Source organism: Sesamum indicum, linkage group LG4 (assembly GCF_000512975.1).
Source record: "Sesamum indicum cultivar Zhongzhi No. 13 linkage group LG4, S_indicum_v1.0, whole genome shotgun sequence".
NCBI lineage: Eukaryota > Viridiplantae > Streptophyta > Magnoliopsida > Lamiales > Pedaliaceae > Sesamum > Sesamum indicum.
Genome location: NC_026148.1, coordinates 6,122,159 through 6,131,766, shown reverse-complemented (window position 1 = coordinate 6,131,766; position 9,608 = coordinate 6,122,159). Strand labels below are relative to the sequence as shown.

Here is a 9,608-nt window from a genome sequence, read left to right as displayed (position 1 = left end):
TTCATCACTGCTGTTGAATGGGGAATTAACCCCTTAGGGGAAAAAGAATACTTTCACTCAGAGTTAAAAAATACAATAAAATTTAACTACTGGGATTATGTTGAGGCGTTCAATAAGGCTTTTCTTTATGAAAATTGTAAAAGAAAACATACATAGTTTTTCAAAATTTGTCCACTAGTTTTTCAACAAGAGATACCAAATTGGGTATACCAATGGTGGATAAGCTTCCACTAGTTTTTCAACAAGAGATACCAAATTGGGTATACCAATGGTGGATAAGCTTCGGCCCATCAATTATTATTCTTCCTGAAATCTTCCAGGAATATTATACAGAATGGCTAAATTATTCGTCAAAAATAATACAAGCAGAAAAATCAAGGAAATGGATAGATGGAATGGCTTCACTCTATTTTTTCACTGAATTCTCTATCCCATGGATCTGGAAATGGCTGCCAGAGGTAGGAATTACCCTACAGAAAATCCCTTGCATAAAAGGAGGTTTTGTGTTCGAAATTCTGGAACAAGTTAATGCAAATTGATCCCGAGACCAAGAAATACTATGGTTAAGAGATCATCAATGAGATGGAGGAAAAATTACAAGAATATAAAGTTCTTGCAGAAAAGGAAGAAAATCAGGCACCCAATCCTTTTGAGCATATCTCCTAGAGAATTATGAATAAGAAGGGGGTAATCACTAAAAATCAGATGATTGAGGAATACCCCAAGCAAATGGAAAATGATTTGAAAAAGAATCTTTCGGGAATTGCTTCTCCCATGGAGACCTCAAGCAAAAATGGGGAAAATAAATTTTCTTGTCTCGCTGGGGAAGCTCAAAATCCATTTGAAGAATCTTCTTCAGAAGAATTCCTTGACAATCTTTTTAAAGGAATCCGGGAGACACTAAAAGGAAAATAAAAAATGGACATTTCAGAATCATCTGAAGACAAAGAGGATCACAAGCAGTCGGGATCAGAGTCGGAAGGAAGTAACTTCTCCAGACTCATGAAAAAATGAACTGACAGCATGGCAAGTCAACAAAAATTGACCGAATGACACGTGTCGAAAATGAGAGGACACTTGGCGAAAATGAGAGGACACTTGGCAGATGGAGGCCATGCGGACGTGAAGAATTGATTTCAAGTCCGAACCCACTGGTTATAAATAGAACCTTCTCTCCCCTTTTTTCGGCAAGCCCTCGGAAGCCTTCATGTGTTGAAGTTGAGGCATTTCCACTCGTAATTTCTTTCTTTTCCCTTAGTTATAAAAACTTTCATTTGGCATAAGAAGAGACCACCTGTGAGTTCTCTTATTTAAATTTTTGCATTCGTTATTTCCATTCTTGTTTCTGTTTTTGTTAGCCTAATGCAAGGCTAAGTTGCTGCTGCTGAATTATCTAAGTATAACAGAGATAGCATGGCTATATAGATGTATATATATATATATATATATATATATATATAAAAGAGTATTTTTTTTTATAGATAAACACTTCGATCCCCCATGACCTTCGGTCATGGCTATATGGCATTAGTTATTGAGTCCAAATACATTACAGTAAATAATATTTATTTATGAAATATATTAATTTAATAAAAGAATACTTAAAAAGTAAATAATTTTTTTAAAAATTAAAATTTTGATTTTAAAAAAACACAATACAAATTTAATATACTAAAATTCACTTTTCAAATTAAAAATTTATATGCAATATAAAAGTCCTTGGAATAATTATATATTATTAACTCAATTAAATTATTTTTTATATAAATATATTTTGATTTGAAATCTCATTATGTTTCTCATTTAAAAAATCATTTTATAAACGGTTCTCATCCTTTTTCAAAAAATTCTCCCTTAATTTCTTTCTAGTAGGGATCCAGGATGAAAATCTATTATTTTTGTATAATTTTCAACTGGAATTTCTATTTCATAAGCTATTATATCTGGTATATTCATTTATAAACAAAAATTTGTTTCTATGAGTGGCTGAATTATTCACCAAAAATTATCCAAGAAGAAAAATCAAGAAAATGGATCGAAGGAATGGCTTCCCTCTATTTTTTTATGGAATTCTCTATTTCATGGATTTGGAAATGGTTACCAGTAGTAGGAATTACCCTACAGAAAATTTCATGTATTAAAAGGAGATATTGCTCAAAATTCTGGAGCAAGTTAATGCAGATTGATCCTGAGACCAAGAAATAGATTATTAATGCAGATTGATCAAGAGATTATTAATGAGATGGAAGAAAAGCTGCAAGAATATAAAATTCTTGGCGAGAAAAAAGAAAATCAAGCTCTGAATTCGTTTGAACATATTTCCCATAGGATCCTGAATAAAAAAGGAGTGATCACAAAAGATAAAATAATTGAGGAATATCTTAAACAAATGCAGAAGGATCTAAAAAAAGTTAAAAGTTTGACCAAATTACATGGGTCAACAATCAGAAGACACTGCTAGATGAAAGCCATGCGGACGTGAAACAAACTTTCTTTAATAAAATCATGTAAAAAAATTTTGTGTAGTAAATTTGCTAAGCGTGAACGTTCTAAGAATTTCATAGAACTTAAATGGACTCTCATAATTCTCTCTCTTCTCTCTCACACACTAGCACACCTTCACCTACACACACAAAAATCCTAACCACTAATTTTCCGGCTGGCAGCTATGGAGACGTCGGAGATTAGGCGACCGGTGGCGACGATGACGTGGAGGATAGCGGCGATGGGAACACCGAAAAAAACCAGCAAGTTATAGAGGAAATCGAAGGGTCGGGTTTGGAGAATATGGGGGCCGCCGGCGTTTTTCCGGCGATTGAGGGAGGCCGGAGCATTGGGGAGACGAAGGCAATGCAAAAGAGTGGAAAAGGGAGAAGCTTGACCACTGGATCGTCGTCCATGCAGGCACCGCCTCCATTAGGGTTTACAGCAAACTTTTCGAACGAGGAAGACGAAACGTCGAGGGGGTGAAGGATCATTGCCTATGGAGAAAGAAGATACCTTGGTGTTGGAAACCACTCAAACGCCATTATTAGGGTTTGACGACGCTAGGTCAAGCAACAACAATGGCGGCTGCAATCTTCCACTATTCAACCTACCGGAATTCTTGCGTCTGGCACATACTGTCATTGATGAAGGTGACGAACAAGCAAAAGCTTCACTTACAGAACTGAAAACTAAGTGGGAAAATCGATTTGGAAAGGAGGCGACGAAACACATTTTTCCGGCGACAATGGCGACGGGAGGAGGTTTTGAACTGGCCAGGGGGTTGCGCAAGGCGTGGAGGACTCTCATTCCGCTGGACAGGAGGTTGGAAAAAGTTGCTCCGACGCGATTGAAGGTTGTTTCCGGTAGTGTTATTGGTTTGCCTGAATTTGGGCAGTTTCCGACGACTACTCGACTTCCTACTGGTCTACCGGAGACAGACTGGCCAGCGATGACGGGACAGAACGGAAAAAGGACTGCAGACTTGGAAAATTGGAGGTCTGACGTGGCTCGTGATATGGCGCTGACTGGACTGGGTGACATCAGCATTGATGTGGTTGCTGACGTCACTGTAGTTGGGGCTGACCTCACTGGAACTGTTGCTGAGTCAGCATGACGTCAGCGGCTGACATTACTATTTCAGCTGCTGACGTGGCCAGTAACGTAAGAGGGGATGTGGCTTCTCATCAACCGTTCACTTCTAAAGTGGCTCGTGCAAATACGGGACTATTTATTAGAAATATCTCGTTACATGCGTGCTCGGAACCGAATTTAGATGACAAAATTGCACGTGATTTCAACAATTCAACGCGTAAGACTCTCCCATATGTGGCGCCTACAGTACAAAACGGGGAGGTTGTTGTTCGTCCTTCTTTGGATGTGGTACGTAATGGGTTTCGACGTTGGAAAGCTACAACAATTGGGTATTTTCTGGAGAAACGACCGTACTATCATCACTTAAAGGAATTTGCACACTCGGTTTGGCCAACACTCATGAAGTCACAGCAACTGCAAATGGGTTCTTTTTCTTTTAGTTCAAAACTGTTATTGATATGGATGAGGTAATAGAAGGGGGTTCGTGGCTATTCCAAAGGCAGTCGATAGTCCTCCAAAAGTGGGAACCGGGCATGGCTATGAGGAAGTTGAAGCATACACAAGTGCTTGTCTGATCAAATTGCGGCACCTTCCAATGGAATTCCGGACGACGGAAGGATTGAGTACTGTAGCGAGTGGTGTGGGTAAAACCCTTTACCAAGACGCGATTATGAGAGCATGCACGAGACTGGATTTCGCACGTCTATGTGTGATGCTTGACGTTACACAAAAGTTGACTAGACATGTTATTATCATGACACCGGATGAGGATGGAGGGGAGACACCTTGCAAAGTTGATGTGGAATACGAATGGCTCCCCCCAAAATGCACAACCTGTATGACTTTGGGACATATGGCTAAGGACTGTGCAATGAATAGACCCCAGGAACCGACGAAGCCACCGGTTGCTGTGTATGTGCCGAAAGTAAATGTGTCCCCACCACCACCACCTAAAAAGGAACGAAAGACACCGAACCAGCACTATGAAGTAGTGGATGTACCGAAACCTAATGAGGGAGATGTGCACGTTGAACGCAATGCATCCAAACATGATGACAGGGGTAAGGCAGTTGTTATTTATAACGCATTTGATGCTTTGCATTTAATTAATGACGCAGATGAGTCTCCTGGGGGTCCTAACACATGCAACCCCGTTTCTGATGATCCATGTTGAACATCGCTGTATGGAATGTCCGTGGGCTAAACAAACGAGACCATTAGCTCGTTGTTAAGGACCTTGTCTCTGAATACAGGTTACATTTCTTGGGCATTCTTGAAACTCGTGTTTGTTTGAATAACGTCATGCATATTCAAACTTTTCTGCTACCGCAATGGAAATGGTTTGTCGATTATGCATCTATTGGAAATCGTATTTGGCTTGCTTGGAATGAGAACTTTGTGGATGTCCATGTTCTTGACTTGGGAGAACAGTTTGTATATTTTCGTGTCACTAGTAGGGATGTTAATGAATATGTTATTATCACTATCGTTTATGGTGCATCTGAGCTAGCCGATCGTCGGACTCTTTGGACTGCATAGGGGAGTTATTTAATTTTTTATTATTAAAAAAATTATATTATTATAATTATATTTAATAGTATAATATTAACATGACGAGTCGTGATTTAAAATTACGACTCATCAATAATTTAAGCCCAAAAAATGAAAAAAGGGCCAAGTCGCGATCCAAGTGATTTGTAATCACGACACCAAGTCGTGATTTATGATCTCGACTTGGCATTTTTTCTTTTTTTTTTCATTTAAATAATTTTGTATAATTTAATTGTATATAATTAATTTTTAACAACATATTAAAATCCAAAAAATTATAAAATCAACATTGCATTAATTTAAAAAATTACAATTAAGGGTACAAATGTAATAGTGTATTTATTTTGTACAATTGAAAAAAATTACAATGAAGTATACAATTACAAATGTAAAAAATGTCCACCTAACTCCACAATTCCATCTATGACGTTGACGTCTTCTTATTTCCTCGCCCACATTTTGCACTGGCTCATTTTGCGCCTCATTTTCATCTCCATCGAACCGACTTGATGTTGTTGCGGAACTAGACTCCACATTGTCACGATATGCACCAAATGATGGAAATGGAATTGGTGAAATATTGTATCCTTGTGCATATGGTTGATTAATACCAAGACCAAGGTCAAGAGAATAATCTTGTGTTTGGTTTGGCATATATGGAGTCGATTGAAACCATTCGTCTTGAGACGGTTGAGGCATGTAATAATCTTGAGGCGGTTGAGGCACGTAATAATCTTGAGGTGAATATAATGTAGAAAGACCAGTTATATCCACCCCAATATCATGACGTTCTACTGAACCAGTAGACATTTTGTTAGAACTTCTTCTTTGCCTGTGGGATGTTGTGGGAGCATCATCGGATGGAGAAGCAATTTGTTGTGGCTGTTGGGTTATAACTTCCTTGATAATATGTAACTCTTGTTCAAATCTATCTACCAATTGATTATATCCTTCAATATTGGTCTAGATCGACATAAAGTTTCAAGGGCACTCACCTCATTTGCCTGAAAATTGTAGGAAAATAATGAGCCTTGTGTTGTTAAAAAGAATCTGAAATAAAATATGTAATATTATATAACAACGTACCACAAATTGCAATATAGGTGCTTCTCCAGGTTGGTACCCGCTTTCCACACGTTTATCAGTAGATAACGGCACGAAATTTCTTGTTATGTTGTAGTACCATTCCCAATAACCTCGTTTTGTTTCCCTTGTATTTAAAATGGGTGGCCTCTATACAATCGTGTCATATCATCTTTGCCATCTAGTGATATATTGTATGTGTTGTAGGTACCAATCTGCGCCCGTGTGATTTTTACGGAAAATCTGATGGAGGCTCATATCCCAGGTATCCGTCGATTCTGGTACATTTTGCCTCATCCCAAATTGGCAAACAACCCATTCGGGACGATGCATTTCAACTATCACGTAGAATATCAATGGACATGATGACCTCCACAACTGGGGTTTCAATTTATCGGCGTAAGCCATAATGACATCCGAGTCCATGTCATACGGCTGTCATATGAATTGTAATAAATACAAAGATGTAAATTAATACGCATTTAATTCACGGTATAAATATATGTATAATATTGAAACCACATACCTCATTAAGGTCTCGTACTGCATTAAAGTCCCCTCCCACCAACCATGGGGCGTCTGAGCACTGCTGAGCGAGTGTCTCCAGTGCAGTCCACAAAATCTGACGGTCAGTCACCTCAGTTGCACCATAAACAACAGTAACAATAACAGATTCATTGACAGCTCTACTAGTCATGATATGTTTTGTCAACTTTTGTGCTACATCAATCATCACACATACACGAGCGAAATTCAATCTCGTGCATGCTCTCGTTTATTGCATCCGGGTAAAGAGGTTTACCCACTCCACTAGCAACCGTACTCAATCCATCAGTAGTCCAATATTCCATAGGAAGGTATCTAAGTTTAATCCAAACAGGTACATGCTTATGTTGGAGCTTTCTCATGGCCATATCTGGTTCCCACTTTTGCAAAACTATTGGTTGTCCTTGGAACAACCAAGGTCCCCCTTCAATCACGTCTTCCATATCAATGAGTGTTTTAAATTGAAAGAAAAAGAATCCATTGGTTGTTGCTGTGACCTCCCTCAGTGCTTGCCACATCGAATGAGCGTATTCCTTCAGATGATGATAATACGGCTTTTCCCCAGAAAATATCCGACAGCCGTAGTTTTCCAACATTTGGATCCATCACGTACTGTGTCCAAGGACGGCCGGACTATAGTTTCCCCATTTTGAACCGTTGGGGCGATAAAAGATAACGTTTTACGGGACGAATTATTAAATGCGTGGGCAATTTTATCTTCATCAATCGCATTAGGGCTAGCATGTAGTGGTATGTTCCCAACAAATAATCTAGTCGGAATAGTTCTTAAGCCTATCATACAATATTGTTGTATCTTGGACAAGGTTCTTATAATATGGAGCTATATAATTCAGACTGCTATATTTTAAATATTTATGCATGTAATTTAATATAAAAATTATAAGTTATATAATATACTTTGTTATAAAATTAAATTGAGCTTGTAAATAATTTTCTTTGTAAAACATATTTTCATATTGAACTTGTAAACTTTTTTTTATGTATTATATAGTTTATATAAAGTTATACATTTTGAACATTATTGTTTAAATAAAAATTTGAGTGAAAATTTTAAAATTACTAAAAGTAGTTTTGAGAGAGATTTTTTAATTAAATATACTTAGGAAGTGAAACGAAAAATATAAAAATAAGTTAAAAGGGTGTTTTTGTTCTGTCAACACTAAATTATTTTTTTACGGGGACTTTATTATAAACAAAAATTTGAGTGAAAATTTTAAAATTACCAAAAATAGTTTGAGAGAGATTTTTAATTAAATATACTTAGGAAGTGAAACAAAAAATATAAAAATAAGTTAAAAGGGTGTTTTTCTTCTGTCAACATTAAATTATTTTTTTACGGGAACTTTTGTTATAATAAACATAATTTAGGGGTCAAAATGTATAATAAAAATTTTATAATTTTGTAAAAGGTTTATTAGCGGTAAGATGGTCTGATGGTAAAACTTATTTCAACTCTCTCCTCTCTCTCTCTCTCTCTAGGGTTTTGTTTTTCATCGATTGCACGAAAAATTCCCCAATTGGTCGTATCTATTCGATCGAAATGGTAAGCAAATGCGCGTTCCTGATTTCCAATTAGCTTATACGCTATTGTTGGCTTACCCATTTTGTATCTCGTGCTGTGATTTACCGAATGTTTTGGTTTAATTTTGTAGGAATATGGAGGCGGAGATTTGGAAGCGAAAATTGACATGTTGCTGAATGTGGAGAAGCAGATGAGGCAAGTAGGTGATGTTGCAGATACGAGGAAGGCCGTCACACCTCTTGAAATTCTTCTTCTCACACCTCAAACAATACCCCTCAGTTTCTCCCTCCAAGAAAGCCAAAGCCGGCGAAGGAGAGACGCCGCAGTTCAGTCCTCCCACCGCCAAAATACCCTCACCCAACCCCACCATCAAACCATTTCCCTTCTCCTCTGTTCACTTCTTCGAGGAAAAAGTTTAAAGAAAGCAGGTGAAGTTCATGGTGGTATGGCCGACTCAAGGGTTCGAATGTGATGGTACGGCAGCACCCGCGGGAGAAGCAGCTGAGGATGTGGGTCCAAATCCAAGAAAGGAAAACCCCGCTGGAAAAAACCCTTAAACCACCGTTTTCTCCCCATCATGAAACCCCACCCACACTCACATGGTGAAACCCTCTCACCTTCATTTCTTTTTTCTTGTGTTCATTTCTCACCCAAAAAACAGAGTAAAGAAAACCAAGAAAAGCAGGGGGGAGAGACAGAGCGAGAAGGAGGCCTCAAATTATGGTATTGCAAAATGTTACTGCTGTTTGAACAATCCTTCTTGGCCCAATATTTTCTCATTGTTCATATATTGATAGATAAAGAAGGAATACTGGAATACTCTCTGTTGATGTCCTAAGTTTGCTCTCACTTCCTTGCTTGCAAATACTTTCTCCCACCATCTTACATGTCATCTTTATCTTGCTTTCTAGTGCTTCTTTCATTTAATTTTTACTTTGACAATCCTAATGTGTTTAACTTGCTCTATTATAATATCATATGGTCAGTAATTTTCTTCTACTTAAAATTAGAAAAATGTTACTAAGGATTGTTGGAACAGTTTACATCTGAATTTGATGAATGTCTTCTTCTAGGTTTGGGATTACACTGGTTTTGGATCTACAAGGTACAATGCCAGAGACATTAACAAAGAAATACTAGGGTAAGCACAATTCTGCAGCTGTTTCCCTCTGTGATGAAACCTGTAATGTTCACAGATTATCTTGTTTGTGGTTTTCATTTAGGTGTGTTGTGGAGAATAAAGTGCTTCATAGATCTTTATTATCATGCTTACAGGTACTTAAATGTTGGAAAATGTTTGTTTTTT

The 9,608-nt window shown here is 37.6% G+C and overlaps 1 long non-coding RNA gene across 2 annotated transcripts in view; it reads left to right on the top strand.

Annotated features, from left to right (window-relative positions):
* LOC105160114 overlaps positions 8,221–9,608 on the top strand; it is a 3,464-nt gene continuing 2,076 nt past the window's right edge. For both annotated transcript variants that reach the window (XR_002286911.1, XR_847675.2), the window contains exons 1-3: positions 8,221–8,323; positions 8,433–9,025; positions 9,376–9,443. This is a non-coding gene — a long non-coding RNA (uncharacterized LOC105160114). The remainder of the gene's footprint in view (positions 8,324–8,432; positions 9,026–9,375; positions 9,444–9,608) is intronic.